Source organism: Phyllopteryx taeniolatus, chromosome 7 (assembly GCF_024500385.1).
Source record: "Phyllopteryx taeniolatus isolate TA_2022b chromosome 7, UOR_Ptae_1.2, whole genome shotgun sequence".
In the NCBI taxonomy this organism is placed as follows: Eukaryota; Metazoa; Chordata; class Actinopteri; order Syngnathiformes; family Syngnathidae; genus Phyllopteryx; species Phyllopteryx taeniolatus.
The window spans coordinates 29,634,795-29,655,553 of NC_084508.1; the positions used below are offsets into that span (position 1 = coordinate 29,634,795).

Here is a 20,759-nt window from a genome sequence, read left to right on the forward strand (position 1 = left end):
GTACCCCGCCTCTTGCCCAAAGTCAGCTGGCATAGGCTCGGGCACATCCGCGACCATCGTGAACCAAAGTGGTAAAGATAATGGCTGGACAAGATGGCGCCTACCCGTCTGGACGCCTCGGTTACGTGCTCTCTAGTATTGTCTATGTTTTCCGCGGGCTATGCTTCTATATCAACGAAAAATGGTGTACTGATGTTACAGAGCTCAGCACACACTGCAGCCCGGATTTAGATTAGCTGTTTTTGAACTGTAAGCCGTTCTACTCGCCTCATGAGTTCGTATCTTTCATTCTCGCCGGTGTTTACATTCCTCCTCAACCTAACACGCATGCCGCACTGCTCAGGCTTGCTGAACATGTCAACGAAATTGAAAAAAAAACACCCATACTCAACCCTCATTATTCTTAGGGACTTTAACAAAGATAAACTCAACAAACTCCCTAAATACAAGCAGCACATTGACTGTCCTACCAGGGAAAACAACATTTTAGACCACTGCTATTCTACGCTAAATAACACATACCGTGCCATACCTCGTGCAGCTCTGGGCTCGTCTGATCACTGCTTACTTCACTTAATACCAACATACAGGCAAGAACTTAAATGCGTGTAGCCTATGCTGAAATCAATGAAAAAGTGGACCAATGAAACAGACAGAACTTCAAAGCTGTCTAGACTGCCCAGACTGGAGTGTCTTTGAAAATTCAGCTGGCAGCCTGGATGAATATACGGACACTATTACATCCTCTATCAGTTTCTGTGAAGAGGTGTGTGTACCAACAAAGTCATTTCGCACATTCAATAACAACAAACCGTGGTTCACTGCCAAATTTAAGCAACTTCGTCAGGCTAAAGAGGACGCATATCAAAGTGGGGTTAGGGCCCTGTATAATCACGCGAGAAACCAGCTGACTAAATAAATTAACATTGCAAAGAGAAACTATGCAGTAAAGTTAGAAAAACAGTTTACCACTAACAACTCTGAATCAGACTGGGATGCATTACAATCGCTAACCAATTACAAGCGACCAACCCCCAAAGCTGAGAACAATAAAAGATGAGCCAACGACTTGAACACCTTCTTCTGCAGATTTGAAAAGGACACTTTCACACCCCACACCCACCCAGCCGCACCACCAACCAACATCATACCTCTGACTTCTGCGTTGACCATCCACGAACAGGATGTGAGATGCATCTTCAAACAACAAAAGATCAACGAAGTGGCAGGCCCTGACCTTATCTCCCCATCCTGCCTCAAAGTCTGTGCGGACCAGCTTGCTCCAGTCTTCACACAGATCTTCAATAGATCTCTGGAACTGTGTGAAGTACCATCCTGTTTCAAACGTTCCACCATCATCCCAGTCCCCAAGAAACCTGCAATCACAGGTCTGGATGACTACAGGCCTGTCGCCTTGACATCTGTGGTCATGAAGTCCTTTGACCGCCTCGTGTTGGACCACCTCAAGAGCGTCACAGGTCCCCTGCTCTGATCCCCCTGCAATTTGCCTACCGAGCAAACAGGTCTGCGGATGACGCAGTCAACATGGGACTGCGTTTCATCCGAGAACACCTCAACGGCGTGGGGACCTATGCGAGGATCCTGCTCATGGACTTCAGCTTTGCGTTCAACACCATTATCCCCGAAGTCCTCTCCTCCAAGCTTCTCCAGCTCAGCGCCTGCCAGTGGATGTACAGCTTCCTGACAGGCAGGACACAGCAGTTGAGGCTGGGGGACACCACCTCATCTACACGCACCACCAGCACCGGGGCGCCCCAAGGTTGTGTCCTCTCTGCTCTTCTCTCTCTACACGAATGACAGCACCTCAACGCACGTGGCTGTCAAACTCCTGAAGTTTGCAGACGACACCACAGTCATTGGCCTCATCAAAGACGGTGACGAGTCTGCGTATCGACAGGAAGTGGAGCGGCTGGAGCTGTGGTGTGGTCAACATAACCTGGAGCTGAACATGTTCAAGACTGTAGAGATGATCATGGACTTCAGGAGGCATCTTTCGGCACAGCTGCCCCTCACGCTGTCCAACTTCCTTGTGTCAACTGTCGAAAACCTTCAAGTTCCTGGGAATTACAGTCTCTCAGGACCTGGAGTGGGAGATCAACATCAACTCCATCCTCAAAAAGGCCCAGCAGAGGATGTACTTCCTGCAGCTTCTGAGGAAGCATGGCCTGCCACAGGAGCTGTTGAGGCAATTCTACACAGCAGTCATCGAATCAGTCGTGTGTTCTTCCATCACAGTCTGTTTTGGTGCCGCTACAAAAAAGGACAAACTCCGACCGCAACAGACAATCAAAACTGCTGAAAAGATTGTCGGTACCCCCCTACCCACCCTTGAGGACTTGCACGCTGCCAGAACTAAGACAAGAGCATGCAAAATCCTCTTGGACCCTCCACATCCTGGTCACCACCTCTTCCAGCTCCTTCCCTCAGGTAGGCGCTACCGATTAATGCAAACTAAAACAAGCCAAAATTCCAACAGCTTCTTCCCTCTTGCCATTAACTTCTTAAACAATTAAGTTACAATTCCATTGCAACATGTTGCCAATTTTGTCTTGAGTTTGTTGTCACATTACTGTGGTGCCAATTATACATTACTCATGCAATCACTGTCGTTGTCTCGCCACGCTGCACTATTTGCATATCTGTTGTTGACCAATACTGGCTACTCATGTGCCTGAGTAGCATCTGCAACATTTGCACAATCGACATTTTCCCAGATTATCGCACAACTAGTCACTTTAAACTGCATACATTTCCTGAAATCTCCTCGACCTTTGCACAATGGTCATTACACCGGACTACTTTCCTATTAGTAATTTCAAACTCCTCTAATTGCTAGAGGACTCTGCATCTTTTGCACATTGTCAAAAAAATAAAAAATAAAATAAAAATTGTACCTGCATTACCACATTACTGGTAACCTTTTATTGCTCAGTGACTGTGTTTTTTATGTCTTTATGTCTCAAAAGTATTCTCTGTCAATTGACTGTCTGTTGTCGTACTAGAGCGGCTCCAACTACCGGAGACAAATTCCTTGTGTGCTTTTGACATACTTGGCAAAAAAAGATGATTCTGATTTGGGATGGAAGGATGTGATTCTGTTTTTCAACCATGTAAAGCCCTTTCTGAGTCCTCTCTGAGAAGTGCCTTATAGTGTAAATATCTTTCTTACTTACTTACCTACATGTTTATGATAAATATAAAGACATTACTTCAGTGCTGTATTATGCAGGGTGGAGGGGCACAGCTCGATGACTGATTAGTTTTACTCGTGGTTTTTCAATGGATGCTTGGAAAAGTTTGAATCTGTATAGCAAGATTGTCTTCACCATCAATGATGAAGATTAAGATGAGCGGGAAATGAACCTCATCTCTCACTTTGATTAATCTTTACAAAGTGTAATTAAAGAATTTAGTTAATTCCCCTGTACCTTCTCCTTGGTATCCATTTTTAATGATTTCCTCGTGTTGGCTCCTTATAATTAAATGTCTTCATTATATGGAGTCCAACATCTTAAATCATAGAAATAGTAAAAAAAAAAAAAAAGAAAAAAAAAGAAAAAATCTGTATTGGACAGAAAGAGGTCAGTCATTGCTTGGTATCACTTGTTGAAGTACCAGTAATTTAAGACATAATTTAAATTTCCCCATGATACTTCCTACTTTTATTCCAAATTCTGTTTATGGAAAGGCCTGATTACATTGTTTACAAAGCAGTCAATTATGTAAAATCAGCAGCCATTTACAAAGAGACACATTTGATGGCTTGTAGTCAACAATATAAATTTGTTTTTGAAAAAAAGATAGAATGACACCGAACTAAAAGCCAATCATACAAGTCTTTCAAAATAATTGTGAATGATACGCTGCCATAAAATTCAGAAAACTGAAATGGTGAAAAACAGTTTAATGCTATACGGTATCTCCGCAACTGAATACTACATAGTTTTCACTTTCATAGTTTCCCCCCTTTTCTCTGGGATATTCCCACCAGTTGAGCCAGGCCTGCAGGAGTCTTGCCTATTATTACTTCACGCTCTCTGCAGACTTGCATTTCTCAAAGTGTACATATTTTACACTTCAGCAATTGCAAATCTCATTCAGGGTCCCCTGTGGGGCTGGCACAAGACATGATGTTGCAGACGCCAGACTGGGTCCTGGCACGTCTGTGCGGGTCTCCAGTCCAGTCGCTCCCCTTCTCTGTCCGGCTAGTCCTCTGGTTTTAATGCAAGCATACACCCGTCGATGGTGGGAGGACAGTGTTGGGCTGGGGAGGACACTCCAGGTGTTTCACCATTCCGGCCTGTTCTCTGGTCCGCCATGCATTTCTGCCACTGATTTTTAATGCACCACTCTACCATATACATTCACACACCATTGGGTAGCTGTTTGGTCTAGGTGGGGGTGACGGGATGCAGGTCATAATTGCCCGTGTCCGTCTCGCCCCACCCTGATCACGGTACAGGGACAGTGGCTGCCAGTTTGGGACCTTGTAACCATAGTAATAGAGCGGGAGGTGGGTATTTATTTTACATATCTCATGGCTTGAATGCTGTGGCCTGCGCCCCCCGCATCCCCCCTTTTCAGTTGTCGGGCCATAGTTCTTACACAGGTGTGTAGACACTATAAAAGCATTCCACCACACCACTCATCAGTTGTTTTTTTTGGGTGTTTTTTTTTTTTTTTTTTTAGTAAAATGTAGAGTAGAGCTACACTATATATGGTTAGGATAGGGTTTATTCCTTTTTTTATACAAGAAAACACTCAATTGCTGTGGAATAAATCTCCATAAAACAACAATAATTTAATTGGAGTGAGTAATCAGTGTAGCACATTAAATTGCAAAATTAAATATTGCTTCACAGTATATGACTATTTATCCAATTGGAGTGCAGGTGCACTTAAGTACCTGATCAACAGCACATCTCATGTGTTGCTCCCCAAAAACGACGACAAAACAATACAACCAAAAAAAGCACACGCTGTGGTGATTTAATGACCACATTGAAAGTCCATTATTTCTGGTAAAGTCTACACTCTCTCTGACCTTACAAGGAAATAACAGGCTTCGGAAATGAATGGTCTTGCATTTGAAATGTTTCACTTAAAAATTATGAATCCCTGGAGAAATCCTTCATTGCACTTGAAATATAGACGTGGACACATGATGGTTCATTAAAGTGGCTTACTATCTGCGGGCTGAAATAAATCAATGCCTACTATTCCTAGTGCAATGCCCGACTGCATTAGCTTTGGTTATTTTTTTATTTTGTTCATAATGAATAAAAAATTTTTTAATAACAAAAAGTTTCCATTATCAATGGCAGTAAAATTTGCATTTAACATACAACGTTGACTCCAGCACCATCAGGTGATAGGAATAAACTGTATATCCAAGTCTTTTCAATTCTGCAACTTCAGCAGCTTAAATACGAACGCTTTTATAATATTAGGTCGCTGCTGGTGTTTGGTAGGGTAAAATGGGAGATTCATTGTACATGTAAAACAACTCTTTGTTTTAGGCCTCGAGGAAATGTTTTGCTCTAGAACTTCACGTTGAGCTCATTTTATGCCCGTGCTGAAACTATCTGTCCTCAAGAATGTAAAGAACTGCAAAATGTGAAAGCCAACCGGCTCGTTGATGTGAGATGCTGTCCTTTTGAACAAAAAGCTTTCAACATGTTTATGAATTCCACCTGGCTTTATGCCAAGACAGTGATTCTCAAACTTTTTCACAACATTCTAATTTATTGAGCTGCACCTCTACTGTCGCAGTTCAAAAGAAAATTTGACACTTTGTGATGCAAGGTCTTGTCCATCATCCTAAATGTCTTCTTCTTGATGCAATCGGATTTCTTTACCTTTCCATCTGATGTGACCCAACAGCCTGCTACTGAAACTCCTTCCCTTGCTATAAATCAAAACACTGAGTAATAAGTTAGATTGAAGCCTGTCCACATTGTGCAAGAAACAATGATACAGAGGTTGTTTTATAAAACAGGGAAATGGAAGTTGTTCTGAATAGAGAAATGTTTTTTTTTCTTCATCCCTCAGCAGTACACCATCACCATAACTGTGTTTTTCTTTTTCATAAAGGAAAGGATAATTATCCCCAATAGCTCTAGTGCAAACACAGTACATCGTAAGCCCAGCAGGATGAAATCCAATAATCCCCAACTGGATTTAGGAGGGAAGTACTCCCAGAACAGAGGTAATTTTTCCTCTTACACTATTTCAGGTCATTGAATAGAGGGCACAGGACTTTGACTTGTCATGATTTATGGCAGAGTAAAAGCCTTGTTAAAGTAACTCCAATTACCAGCCATCTTTACCTGGTCGGGCTTACATCTTCACACACAAAATGCCTCTGGAAAACCATTTAGGTCAGACATGTCCCTAATGACCAATGAGAGGACCACTGACTGGAGAATGTAAGAAACCTGCAAACCTTTCCTATATTTTGGTGTGGCAAAGTTCTGAAGATGTCTCACTGTAAAAAAATGACATTGAAAAAGTGAGTCGAAATCACCTTTTCCTATTTCTGACCCCAGAAATGATTGGGGTATGCTGTAGCTTTTTATGAGACACACTTTGACCTATTGTGAGAAGAAATATAGTTATTTCACTGCACAGGGTGAATTTATTTCCTATTAATAAGACACTCATAGTTGGCAATTTTAGTGGTTAAAATGAAAATGATGGAAAATGAACTAAATGGACTACTGGTTGGCGCGTCTGCCTCACAGTTCTGAGGACCGGGCTTCAATCCCCGGCCCCGCCTGTGTGGATTTTGCATGTTCTCCCAGGGCCTGCGTGGGTTTTCTCCGGGCACTCCGGTTTCCTCCCACATCCCATAAACATGCGTGGTAGGTTAATTGACAACTCTAAATTGCCCGTAGTTGTGAATGTGATTGCAAATGGTTTTTTGTTTGTATGTGCCCCGTGATTGGCTGGCAACCAGTTTAGGTTGTACCCCGCCTCCTGCCCGATGATAGCTGGGATAGGCTCCAGCACGCCCGCGACCCTAGTGAGGAGAACCGGCTCAGAAGATGGATGGATGGATCACTTTGAATACTGTTTATTTAATTGCCACTCTTTTCTGGTTTGAACACATGTAGTTTCTTAATTGAATTTTACCTTTCTAGGAAAGACGATAAGAATTATTTTAATTTAACAACAAAATCTCATCTGCCCTTTAAACACACTAAGAACCGAAGACCGAAATCAATAATGTTGTTTGTTCATTGTGAATATTTTTGTGTGGGTTGACGTAGCAAAAATTTGACTAAAAATACTGTATGAAGCCTTCAATAGCTTTGAAATGAACAACTATACAAGAGCTCCAGTAATAATGCACATTGTTTTTTAAATAGAGAATTATTTCAAATCTGTCTGATTCATCAGTTTGTAGTCTAGTCATGCAGTTACCTCTAAATTTATACACACCACATTGTGAACCACATAAGATGAGACAATAGAGGGCAGCAGAACATTCCTAGAGTTTTAGCATCCTTTATGTTCTCAGAGTATCCAACATAAACTTGTATCCGAAAAAAATTTATATGTATCACATTCTGACACTACTAGGATATCACCACATGGGCTCAGGAACACTTCAGAAACCCAATGTCAGTAAATACAGTTCGGCGCTACATCCATAAGTGCAACTTGAAACTCTTCTATGCAAAGCAAAAGCCATTTATCAACAACACCCAGAAACGCCACCGGCTTCTCTGGGCCCGAGCTAATCTAAGATGGACTGATGCAAAGTGGAAAAGTGTTCTGTGGTCCGACGAGTCCACATTTCAAATTGTTTTTGGAAATTGTGGACGTCGTATCCTCCGGGCCAAAGAGGAAAAGAACCATTTGGATGCAAAGTTTAAAAGCCAGCATCTGTGATGGTATGGGGCTGTGTTAGTGCCAAAGCCATGGGTAACTTACACATCTGTGAACGCACTATTAATGCTGAAAGGTACATACAGGTTTTGGAGAAACATATGCTGCCATCCAAGCAACGTCTTTTTCAAGGACGCCCCTGCTTATTTCAGCAAGACAATGAAGAAAGAATTCCACCTACAAAGCTTCAACAATTAGTGTCCTCAGTTCCCAAACGTTTATCGAATGTTGTTAAAAGAAAAGGTGATGTAACACAGTGGTAAACATGACCCTGTCCCAGCTTTTTTGGAACGTGTAAAATACTAAGTTAATGATTATTTGCTAAAAACAATAAAGTTGATCAGTTTTAACATTAAAAGTCTTGTCTTTGTAGCGTATTCAATTAAATGTAGGTTGAACATGATTTGCAAATCATTGTCTTCTGTTTTTATTTATGTTTAACACAACGTCCCAACTCCATTGGAATTGGGGTGATATATGACATATCAGTCATCCAGTGCAGTGCCAAAGGGTGACCTGAGGCTTCTCCCAGCTGACTTTGATCATCAATCAATCAGAGGGCTTACACACAGACAAATACTCATACTTGCTTTATGCAAATGTCGAGTAACGATGATGCATGGACATTTGGTGGCCAAAATTATTTTGGAAATTCAAACAGTAAAAAGAAAAAGTAAAATGTAGTTTCATCTAGACACAGGGGAAGAAATATAACCATAACAGTGGGATACATTGACAAAACAAATGTAATATTACATACATCCTTCTGTCTGACATTCAGTACACTTTCATCAATAGTGTGTCAACTTCTTTTTAGTGGTTGTACTTGGAATAATCAAGATGTCTTGATATCCTTAAATTTGGTGGACTTTTGGAAGTGTCATCGTCCACGCAATTCCCCCCCCCCTGTTAGATGGCTCTTTTTCTCTCCTATTCTGTTTCCCAGTTTGGCGCAGGGAGGCGTTGAACAAGGAGGTGCAGACCTAGGAGCTATTGGTAATCAGCTCCCAGTCTAAAGCTCTGCAGCCACACCAGGAAGACACTTAATTGTTCCTTTGTGGTCGCTGTTTGCTGTACTGGATTCTGTCTTGCTCCCAATTTGGGTGCTGCTCCTAGTTGAATGTTTATGTGCTCCTTGGTTTTCTTTATCATCCATCCATCCATTTTCTGAGCCGCTTCTCCTCACTAGGGTCCCGGGCGTGCTGGAGCCTATCCCAGCTATCATCGGGCAGGAGGCAGGGTACACCCTGAACTGGTTGCCAGCCAATCGCAGGGCACATAGAAACAAACAACCATTCGCACTCACGTTCACACGTACGGGCAATTTAGAGTCTTCAATCAACCTACCACGCATGTTTTTGGAGTGCGGGAGGAAACCGCAGTGCCTGGAGAAAACCCACACAGGCACGGGGAGAACATGCAAACTCCACACAGGTGGGGCCGGGGATTGAACCCCGGACCTTAGAACTATGAGGCAGATGCTCTTAACAGTCGTCCACCGTGCCGCCGTTTTCTTTATCATTTCTGGCAATTTTCTCAGTATTCTTCCTTGCTCTACTACTACCTTCTTTCGTCGCTGTTTGTTTGTACTTTGTTGATTGCTATTCTCTCTTTTTGTAAGTAGCATTTTGTTTGTCTTATGTACGACTCTTTTCCCTTCTTGTCAGTAGGGCTCTATGTTTATTAGTCCTTTGTTTTTGTACTTTAATTTAAATCCCCTACTTATTAGTAGCGCTTTATTTTACCCGTTTTCTTATTATATACTTTGTGGAACATACTGCCGTTGTTGGTTAAGATACACCAGTCTGCATGTGAAGTGATTGTGAGTTGTGGCCGATAGCAGTTGTTGAATGGATGTACTCATTATGTGTTCTTTTGTTACACCTTGTTTTGTTACACTTTGTGCAATGGAGCTACTGAAAGTGCATCAATGGTTGTGTCTATCCTTGACCACTAGCGGGAGGCATTACATTGGTGTGAGAAGTTCAGGTTTCAACCCGCTGCATGACCACTAATGTGGGAGGGGATGATCCATAACTTCGGATGTTCATGTGAAAGTGATGATGTGCACTTGTCTGACGGTACATGAGCAAGAGCAATGCCTAACAGTGTTGCCAAGTTGAGGACAATTCGACGGTATTTAGTGACTTTTCCAACCCCTCTTGGGGTTATATTGAAAAGAAAGAGACTAGCAACAAAACCAACAGTTGTCTTCATGTTAGCAACATTCTTATTTCCTGCACAGTGAAGGGAAGAGAACCAAGAAAACATATCAAGAATCACGGGGGGATTTGGTGCATTATAATTCATCATTATATAATTATGTACAGTATCAGTGTCAATAATATACTTCCTATCTCGCTACATATACTGTATATCCGGGATGTCAAACTATTTTTTGTCAAGGGCCACATTACAGGTACGGTTTCCGTCAGAGGGTCATTATGACTGTGAAATCATGTTACATCGCAGCTTCATAGTATTCCATAAACACAACAATGATGTGGTTTTGAAATCAGAAGTGAAAGATAAGTTTGTTCAACTATTATTCAAGTTACTGTAAAAAGAGGTCTGGTAACATAAAAAATTAAGTATCTCAATGTTGATTTAGTATTTATTACATACTGTATGACTATTTGAAATTTTGGTACATATTTTATCAAGAGTCATGGAAGTTGATAATGATTTGCTTTTGCTGGCCAGATAAATGATATGGCGTGCCACATCTGGCCACCAGGCTTTAAGTTTGACACATGTGCTGTATATAGTTGTAACGATATTACAATTCCCAACTGTTGTAAGATATAGGCATCCAACTCAGTTGTGCATTGTTTATTTCAATATTAATCAGAAAAAAAGTTATTGAAATATCCATGACAATCTGCAGGGTGGGCTGGATAGTCATCCTCAGGGTCAATAATCTGTATGTCTATCTATTTGCGAGTCTTGACTAGTGGGTTAGGGTTAGGAAGGGGTGGGAAATACAACAAAACAAAGTAAATTCAAACTCAAAGAACATGTATGGATAAAACCCAGTCTTGTGGCCCATTTTTCAATTCTGTATTTTTGATCTTAGCCTAAAATTGAATTATGAAAATGTGTCTTTGTGTGTGTGTGTTAGATTGAAAAACAAAAAGTAATCAGTTACTTTTCATTTTCGATTGCCAATTTAAAATGGAAGGTTTCAAGGACATTTTGTAACTTGGGGACTGCCCCCCCCCACACACACACACGTGCGTGCACACACACACAGACACACAAACACACACAGACACACAAACACACATACATACATCCATTTTCCGTACTGCTTTATAGCGTATATTGGTGTTAAAGAAGAACGTAATTAATGTGTAAAGGGGCCGGAGGATAACTTTGCATTCTCCTTTGTTCCCTGGGGTCCGTTTGAAGTAAAATGGAAGGATGTTGCAACTAAAGATGTTTCGTTAGCATAAAAATTGGTAAATTTGCTTACAGCAGGAAAAAATGACAAAAAACCTTCTGGATCAATCTTTTTCTGAAAGGGTTGCCACAGTTATGTAAATTAGTTATCCATTGCAGAGGTCAATATCTTTGGCTCAAACACACACACTACACAATAGGATGCTTAATATGGGGAAAATTTAATCGAAACAACAGGGGAATTTGGGGACAAATGTAAATGTAAAGTTTAGGATTTAATAAAAGACAAGCACACTGTACATAACAGAGTAGAATAAGAGTGAATGGCTGAACTTGTGAGCTGAATGAATTGATGTTCATTGAGAGAGAATAAAGTTGGGACTTGTAAGATCCTTAAACTAACCCCAAGCTCTTATGCACCAATTTGTACTTATTCTGGTAGTTGCTACAATGTTTACTCACTATTCGTGAAATAGAGAAGGAGGCTCTCTTTCTCAGTCGCCTCAGACGGGAATTAGGCAGTTTGAGTCGAGGAAAAAGATGGATAAAAATAATGAAAACTGAAAAGGGACTACAAAAATGAAAGTTGATTGTCACGCAGGTGTGGCCAGTTGGGGAGTTGGCAAATCAGAATAGGCCAGTCTTTTGTGTTGAGAGCTGATAGCCGTTACAGCGGCATTGACATACTCCGTATGTCAATGTGTGGACAGGCACTTATAAAGTAAATGCACTATGCTTATTTACATTTTATCTTTACTTCATCATGACCTTGTGAGGGCTGGATGAACTGCCATGGTGTGAGCTTGATACATTGTTTTTGTGCTTAAGTTCTTTAAAATTATAAATTTGTCGCATCTCAGATTAATTGCCCTCTTTATTGTCTATGAACTGACTATTAACATTTGAACCTTTTGCTCCTCGCGTTGCTGTGTAACAACTAATCCATGCAAGCTTGTTCCATTTCACCCCATTAACCCGTGTATGTATCTAAATGTAGGCATAAATATGTAAATAAATGTAGGGGTCCGTCAAAGGTCAGTTCTTGGACCCCTCCTGTTCAGCCTGCATATGCTACCCTTGGGTCAAATTCTTCAGAATACCTGCAGTCACTCTCTTTAAAAACCAAAGTCCGAAATCTTGGTGTTATGATATATATATATATATAAAGATGAAGAAGAAAAGCAGTGGTATGTCTTGCTGTTAGAAGCCGGGGTGAGGCCTGTGCTGTGTCATTAAAGGATAACACCTCTACAGCTCCTGCCAGGCCATACTGAGTCACCAGCACTGACGGATGGAGGCAATCAGCTGTTAATGAACTCGTAAATGGACTAACAGACGTTAGCCTTCATTGTCCACACTGCCATCACCCTTGTCAGCTAAACCTGCTAATGAGGATGAGAAAGTCAGAGAATGAAGTGGGAGAAAAAACATGTTGCACCACAATACCATATTTTCACAACCATAAGGCACACCATATTAAAAGGCGCAGTCTCAGTTACGAGTCTATTTCTGTATTTAACACATACACAAGGCGCACAGTATTATTGGGCGGAGGCATGGTAAAACATACACTAGCTTAAAACATACGGTAGCATGCATGCTAAAACATGTTTTTAAAAACTGAGTTTGGTTGTACTTTATTGACGTATTTAACAATGTACTCACGTTATTTTTTTATCAATCCATCAAAGTCCTCATCTTCTGTATCCGAAATGAAGAGCTGGGCAAGTTCTTTATCAAACATGCCAGGTTCTCTCTCGTCATTGTCGGAGTCAGTCTCGTTGCCGGGGGGCTGTTCAGCAATGATGCCGGCTTTCGCGAAAGCTCGGACAACAGTCAAAGCAGATACCTTAGCCCAGGCATCCACAATACAGTCACATATGGTGGCGTAACTCGCCCCGCGATAGATGGATAGATGGCACCGTTTCATAAAACGAAAGCACCAAGATGGACCTCCTTGAAAATGTTCGATTTTCATTTCTTCTGCAAGCGTTATTGACCTCAGTCGAATTGTGACTGTAGAGATGCTTGCCCGGCTGTTCTTTGATCATTAATCCATTGCTCGACTTGCTCTTCCAGCTCAGGCCACCCTGCCTTGTTTCCGAGGAAACTCAGCTTCGTCTTCTTGACTTGACTCCACTTGCGAACCATGGATTCTTTGAGCTTGAATTCTCTCACGGTTGCTCGATTCCTATGTTCCTCCGTGTAACTGATAGCTTGCAGTTTAAACTGTGCTTCGTAAGTGTCTCTTCGTAGGTGCCATTTTCGGGGGTCCTTAGCCAAATCAACGTTGTTTTTCACAATGCACATACTATACACCTACTGGGGGCGTGCCTTTAACGTCCTCCTTCACACGCACCCTTCCCCTTTAACGTCCGCATGCTGTCCTCAGTCATGTCCGCCTTTCCTCTATATAAGCAGCGTGTCGGCAGGAAATGCTCCCAGTCAGTCAAGCGGAGCACTCATCAAAGTCAACAACATTCACAGATTTTGGAACTCGGTGCACAGTTAAGGCGCGCCGCATTATAAAGCGCCCCGTCCATTCTGGAGAAAAGTTAAGACTTTTAAGTGCGCCTTATGGTCGTGAAAATACGGTGCATTATATTTGGATTCATGTTGCATCAGACCCTCACACAATACTTCCATGCTCAAATATCTTTGTATCTGCTGGAAAGAAAGACAAAATGTTTGAAGAATTGGTTGACATTCCTGTGTCCTTATAGTATGCAATGTTTTTCAGTGAATGTCATTCATGCAATACAGAATGTACAGACTGAAATATGTATGGTGTGTCAACATCTGGCAAATTCTACCCCTATAATTAATCTAGACTAAGATTAAGGGGGACGCCCACTAACATAAACAGGCTAGCAAGCGACAATAATTCCTCCACAATAAAGGGGTTAACAAATCGAAACAATGTTCAGCAATTCATTAACAGGCAACAAACAGGTGTTTGTAGACAGAAAATATAAAACACTCTGTCACACCTCCACCTACTATTTGCAAGCTACACACACTGGATAGACCAAAGTTCACGTGGAGACAAACACACACAAATTCACATTATTGAATGTTCAGACCCACACCATCGATTGAGTGTACAGAAAAGACGATTTCAACATGCTGGTGATTCTGTGAAGACATCACAGATTCTGCTTACAAGGTACATTGTCATATCACAGAAAATGAAGCCCCCACATGGTCCTTATGGCCTGCTTGTAATTAGCCACCTCACAGATCAATAAACTAAGGGCCATATTCTCCCGTAAATCAGAGATGCGCAATTGTGCGCATTTTCCAGTTCACTCGTCATATAATGCCGACATATTATAGCATATTAATGAGTGACAAATATTGGCGTGAGTAAGGGTGCGCAGTATAAAAGGTATACTCGGTAGAACGTATAGATTAGGACTTTACCGACCAATCGCGATAACACTTCTTGATGGTGTCATCATATCTGCACCAATATAAAAATGCATACGCATCATGCGCCGCACCAGCTAACTTTGAGCTGTGGCCATAGGTATTAACAATAGGGACAAACAACACGCATCTTTGAGCTGCGTGCCTACGGCGGTGGTCAGGCGAGAGAGCGGGGATGGAAAAGAAATTGGGAGGGAATTTAAAAAAACAAAACAAAGAAAAAGACCTTGCGACGTGTACACCATCACGGCCGAGAAAGGTGCCGTTCTTGACCCTGACTCTGTGCATGTCGCAGAGGAAGGACAAGAGTGGTGTAGAAGGGGAAAAAGATGCCGAGGGAGTGGCATTTCGCGCTTGCGTAGTCACCAATCTTTGCATTCATTGCAGTAAATAAGCAACACAAGGAAGAGCGGTGTTAACTGCTAAAATAAACACCAGATTAAATGCTTCGACGGAACAGTAGGCGTTACGTTAGTTCTGTCGCTTTCCTGCTTACATCAACACTACATCAGAGGACTTAAGGCGGCCTTGGATGGACCCAAAGCATAGCTCACAACAGTAACTATCTATGAACAGTAAAAGGGTAGTGATTACAGGTACTGTAATCTAACAATTTTATATACAGAAAATATTAATTAATAAAATATTAGTATTTTAAAATGGACCAACAGATAATTTGTCATAACGTCAATTTTTTTTCAATTGAGAATTTTATCCAAAGTTAAGACTTTCTTTTAATGACTTTGAGAGGGTTATTCATGCTTTTCTCTTCACCAGGCTTGACTATTGTAATGCCCTCTCTGTTGGTGTCAGCCAGGCTTCCCTCGCTCGCTTACAACTGGTCCAAAATGCTGCTGTTCGACTTTTAACCACATCACGTAGGCGAGAGCCCATCTCGTCTGTGCTGGCGTCACTCCAGTGGCTCCCAATACATTTTAGAATCCATTTTTAAATGTTATTGTTTGCTTTGAAAGCTCTTAATGGGCTGGCTCCATCCTTCTTCTCTGAACTTTTACACCCTTATACTCCAACACGGTCTCTGAGGTCTTCTGACAGATCTCTCCTTGTCATCCCGAGAGCAAGGTAGAAGCGCAGGGGAGACAGAGCCTTTGCTGTCTTTGGTCCCAAACTCTGGAACGAGCTCTCCCTGCAGGTTAGAGTAGCTCCCACCCTCCCTATATTTAAAGGTCAGAGGACAAAGATTTTTTTATTTTTTTTTTATAACTCTGGAACCCCTTTACAAACCACATCTGCCATATCAAAGTGATTATCTGGCAGATATATAGCAGTTAAATCCCACGCCTTCCGGTCTTTGTCTCTTTCCGGCGCTGTGACGTCACACAAGCCAAACATCCTGTTCATTCGGCATTGTGTGCTATTGTTCCAATCTGTTGTTCCCGTCCTCGTATATTTGTTGTCGTATGGTTTAACGATGTCACGATGGTTTATTGTGTGGCATTTGGCTGTACAAATGGTTCAGGCAGCGGCAAGAGTTTTTTGTTTTTTTGGCTTTCCAAGTGAATAAGGAATACGTGACCAGTGGATGGCGAAAGTCACTCGACAGGGGAAGAAACATGTTCAGCTATGGGTGCCTAGGAAGCATTCCAAACTCTGTGCCGATCACTTCGAACCGGTGTATTTTGAGAAAGCATTGGATACACAGGTGTAGTTAGGCAGAGGTTGAAACCAGCTGTGGTGCCAACTATTTTTTCAACGGCCATTGAGACCTCCACCGCCAGCAAGAGAACTAAATCTCGCAGCAGCGGAGCGGCGCAGACAAAAGGTGAGCCTTTCCTTGTTTATACCTACGACTCTATTGTGGTTACTATGCGCTGGGGAATAGGAAAAAAAGACCCACACAGTACTTTTAGTACTGTCGTCTGTACTTTTGCTATTATGACCAGCCAACAGACACACGGCAAAGACTCTGTGTGCGGCGTGTTATAAAGCAACTCGAGCAAGGGGAACACAATATATGGGAATACTGCATCCTATGTAAAAGCTTGTGCCGTATAACTGAAACGTATATAAATATATAATACGTATAGTTGTGCTAAAAAATATTAGCACTGGCATTATTTCAAGCCATGAGCCATCAATTTCTCGACAGTAAAATAATGACTTAAAAATAACAGCAATACTACCGCCTTTTTTCCCTATTCGACACTTGTTCAATAATTAAAATTTGCTCGTGTTGCTTCATTTAAAATGGTATTACAGCTACTTTCTGTTAACCATGTTTCATTTAGTAACAAAAAGTCCAAATCATAGGTTGTAATGATGTCATTAATCAACATTGATTTATTACCCAGTGACCTGATATTGAAAAGAGCTCGTCTCGCAGAGATAACTGGAGACAATGGTTTGATAGATTCAGATTTTATCCTCACTAAGTTTGTAGTTCTACTTTTTTTGTGCCATATTTCTTTGACCAACTTTCTCTCCCTTGTAATTACAGGGATCAAAAATGCCTGATCTCCATAGGAGTCTGTCTTGTTCTGGAAAAGACCCCGCAGATATCAGTCAGATTCGCAGATAAGGTTCTTCATGGGTGGAGGAGGGGCCCTTCGCATCTTAGTGGACGGTGGTTTCAGGCGAGGGGGGATTGGAGGAAGATCTTGGCGTGGTGTGGGTTGGATTCCAATACAATCCAATTACAATCGCCTTCATCCTGTCCGTCACACCGAGCAGAGAATTTAGGCTAGTAGAGAGTGACTTTTGCGTTGTGCTTTGCTCCAATGGGGCAGGGAGGGGTGTGGGAGATTCAATGTGCTGGCTCATCTCATTTGTCATTCGCTTCTCCGATTGTTTGGATGACCCTGATGAGTCCATCTGCGCCTCGTGTCGCCTTATCTCCTGTTCCTCCGATTGTTTGGGAACAACTGCATCGTTTAGTCCTTCAGCCTTGTCACCAAGGCCAGTGTTTTGTTTTCGGGCCGCTGAATGATGTACAAAGTAAAAAATGTTGGGAGCTAATAACTTAACCCCTTGTCTATTTAGACAGAAACTGTCTGCCTTCTAAAGATGTCTGCACTCCCAAACAATCCAGAAATTTTCAATGAAACTCACGGATAGTGCCGTACTCACTTCTTTGAGCCACTTATTTAATTGACTGAGTCTAGAGAAACGCTGCAATAATTTGATATGCTCACAATTCAGACCTTCTGACAGAGCACTAAGTGGAGGAAAGCATTTCTTTCTCCTGTCACTTAATTATTTTTTCACGAGGCACATTTTGTTACTGATTTAGTTGTAAATAGTTTCTTTGAATATCTAAAAAAAAACTATATAAAACCAATTTATCATTATTATTAGTAGTAATCATAGTAGTTGTCAAGGACCGTTGTATCCATGGGTGATGTGGGTGAACAACACCCACACCCAATAGTGTTGCAGGCTGTTTCAAATATTAGATTGTGTATATCCCGTGGGGCACTACAAATGGACGTCAATTGGCCGCCGTTTGGACATCCCTGTGTTAAAGTGAAACACTTTACACATCTACAAAAACTGTGGATTTCCAACTGAAACATGGCATACGCTCAAATCCAGAAAACATCGTAAGCACAAGAATATCTAGACGTATGAATCTGTGCGTACGCATGAATCCAAGTACATTTCCTTCGTACATCCCAATTGACATAGAATTGAGCGCATGTTTGAGTAACTGACCACATTTAAATATATGCAAATCATATTTAAATTGACCCTGCACCTGAGATCCCAATCTCTGCACGATCAGAAAAAAAAGAAAAGTGCAAGGCAGTAAATAAAGAGAATTTTTCTGAATATGAAGTTGAGACGATGTTCAATGAATTGGAGGTGCGCAGGAATATCTTCTTTGACACACTGTCCTCCAGCGTTAACAACACGCGAAAGAGGAGTGAATGGGACAGCGTGTGTGGCTGTCAATGCTGTGGGGTCACAACAGCACACACACACTGAACTAAAAAAGAAGTGGTCAGACATAAAGGTGGATGTGAAGCGGAGGACAGCTGCCCACCTCCAAACTGTGGCCAAAACAGGCTGAAGAACCAGCACGGAGTGTGTCACCCCGTTCGAGGAGAGAATCATTGCAATCATGGGTGACACGACTCTCACGTGGCTGACTCCGATTACCCCCAAGGTAAATACCATGTATTTCTATAACTCAGCCCAAGGTAAATACCATGTATTTTTTATAACTCACAACAAATGTGTTCATACAGTAACCTACACTCAGCTCTATCAGATAAAGGTTCATGCGTAAATGTTGTAGGGTATTTAGTAATCTTTAGTAAAACTTTTGACTCCTGTTTGATTACTCAATTTATTATTTTAATACACAGGAGAGGACACGCAATCGTGCTACCTGTTCGGGGGATCAGTACACCGTCCCCGGTGTCTCTAGTGTCACAGATGCGGAGGATTCGTCCAACGTTCCTGCCGTCTCCTCCGGCATCCCCAGCGTCTCTGACGCAATTACACTCCAACAACCGGCTGCTGTTCTCCGCCCGACTGGCCGTGTCCTCACCAGTGCACACGGAAAAATTTGATTAATTTAATTTGAACATGAACGGACATGATTAAAATGTGTTAAAATGACCCCACACATTTACCCCACTTCTAAACAAATCTGTCATTTTACCACATTTGCAACCAATGTACGAGTTCAAATTAAGTAAATTCAAAGGACTATTTTTTTCAGTACATGTGCTGGTGTCACAAGAAGAGATTGTGAGGGCAATATAGGGGGCATAAATGATCACCTTGATCAATTAATAGGTGTCCTAACAAATATCAGTGATTCATTAAATAGACTGGTTAACAAGTGAATTATGAGTCTTTGCCTATTTTCTTCTTCTTCTTTTCCTTTCGGCTTGTCCCGTTAGGGGTCGCCACAGCGCGTCAACCTTTTCCAGGAGAGCCTATCTCCTGCATCCTCCTCTCGAACACCAACTGCCATCATGTCTTCCCTCACGACATCCATCAACCTTCTCTTTGGTCTTCCTCTAGCTCTCTTGCCTGGCAGCTCCATCCTCAACATCTTCATTTCCGCCACCTCCAGCTCTGCTTCCTGTTTTCTCTTCAGTGCCACTGTCTCTAATCCATACATCATGGCTGGCCTCACCACTGTTTTATAAACTTTGCCCTTCATCCTAGCAGAGACTCTTCTGTCACATAACACACCTGACACCTTCCTCCACCCGTTCCAACCTGCTTGGACCCGTTTCTTCACTTCCTGACCACACTCACCATTGCTCTGGACGGTTGACCCCAAGTATTTAAAGTCCTCTACCCTTGCCAACTGCCATCATGTCTTCCCTCATGACATCCATCAACCTTCTCTTTGGTCTTCCTCTAGCTCTCTTGCCTGGCAGCTCCATCCTCATCATCATTCTACCAATATACTCACTTTGTCTCCTCTGGACGTGTCCAAACCATTGAAGTCTGCTCTCTCTAACTTTGTCTCCAAAACATCGAACCTTGGCTGTCCCTCTGATGAGCTCATTTCTAATTTTATCCAACCTGGTCACTCCGAGAGCGAACCTCAACATCTTCATTTCCGCCACCTCCAGCTCTGCTTCCTGTTTTCTCTTCAGTGCCACTGTCTCTAATCCATACATCATGGCTGGCCTCACCACTGTTTTATAAACTTTGCCCTTCATCCTAGCAGAGACTCTTCTGTCACATAACACACCTGACACCTTCCTCCACCCGTTCCAACCTGCTTGGACCCGTTTCTTCACTTCCTGACCACACTCACCATTGCTCTGGACGGTTGACCCCAAGTATTTAAAGTCCTCTACCCTTGCCATCTCTTCTCCCTGTAGCCTCATTCTTCCCCCACCACTCCTCTCATTCATGCACATATATTCTGTTTTACTTCGGCTAATCTTCATTCCTCTTCTTTCCAGTGCATGCCTCCATCTTTCTAACTGTTCCTCCAGCTGCTCCCTGCTTTCACTGCAGATCACAATGTCATCTGCAAACATCATGGTCCACGGGGATTCCAGTCTAACCTCATCTGTCAG

The 20,759-nt window shown here is 42.1% G+C and overlaps 1 long non-coding RNA gene across 1 annotated transcript; it reads left to right on the top strand.

The window, feature by feature from the left end:
• The first annotated feature begins 15,988 nt into the window (after positions 1–15,988).
• LOC133480913 (uncharacterized) lies at positions 15,989–19,502 on the top strand. The gene is made up of 3 exons (XR_009789391.1): positions 15,989–16,528; positions 17,204–18,871; positions 19,074–19,502. It is a non-coding gene; the product is annotated as an uncharacterized LOC133480913 (long non-coding RNA).
• The last annotated feature ends 1,257 nt before the right edge of the window (positions 19,503–20,759 follow it).